The following is a 1,007-nucleotide window of genomic DNA, read 5'->3' on the forward strand; positions in this document are numbered from 1 at the left end:
TTTGTCTAATCCTTGACACATGAATACATTAAAAACAACACATGTATTTTAATTTAGAATATTAGGTCACTTACAATTTTATCTAGGAAATAGCAAGATGGTACCAACCACTTGTCTCCCATCCCTGGGAATGGCAACGATGGTATTAGCCACATGTCTGCCATCCCTACATAATGACAAAGATGACTACCGTAGGATAGGAGTCACTTGAAGAAGGGATGATGACTCCATCATGGTGACAGCATTTCCTGTGACCACATGATCTCTCCAAAAGGGTTTTCAAATGGAACATAAAGCCATGTTATGTGCAAAATACAGAACCAAAATAGCAATCTGTTGTAGGAATAAAAGATATTTACTGAGGGTCTTGGGAAAGGGGTGGCAGGCACCATGTCCGGCCATGAAAGTGGCAAGAAGCCCCTGAAACAGCCCAAGAAGCAGGCCAAGGAGGTGATGAGGAAGATAAGGCTTTCAAGCAGAAGAAACTCAAGGAGCTAAAAGAGAAGGCCACAGGGAAGAGGCCCCTGGCCACAGGTGGAATTAAGAAATCTGGCAAAAAGTAAACTGTTCTTGTACCTGAGATGATAGTGACCCTGATTCCATCCCTATTTAAACATCTGATTCCCTGCCATAACATCTTTTGCCACCTATAGACAGAATGAAGTGTTGTATTGGAGTCTGTTGTACATTTAAGAATAAACAATTTTTGTAAAAAAAAAAAAAAACCAAAGATATTTTCCATTGAGAGACAGCTGTTACTGCTCATATAAGCTAGTTGTGGATATTAAGGTTCCTAAGGTCATCCCTCTTACCTCTGGCCTTCAGGCTGCAAGCTTTTCCCATTCAGACTGAGGGAAAAAGGGAAGAGGAGATTTTCCTGCAGATTTGGAACTTCCAAAGATCCTCAAGGTGTCCCCATCTCTCATCTTTATAGAAACTTTTGATATCCAGACATCTCTGGCTTAGATACAGATACCCTTCCTTTTGTTTGACTTTCCTCCAGAGGT

General features: G+C 41.0%; 1 pseudogene; it reads left to right on the forward strand.

The window, feature by feature from the left end:
- Window positions 1-390: 390 nt before the first annotated feature.
- On the forward strand, window positions 391-622 carry LOC109674752 (translation machinery-associated protein 7-like; annotated as a pseudogene).
- The last annotated feature ends 385 nt before the right edge of the window (window positions 623-1,007 follow it).

This window comes from Castor canadensis, chromosome 1 (genome assembly GCF_047511655.1).
Source record: "Castor canadensis chromosome 1, mCasCan1.hap1v2, whole genome shotgun sequence".
Taxonomy (NCBI): Eukaryota; Metazoa; Chordata; class Mammalia; order Rodentia; family Castoridae; genus Castor; species Castor canadensis.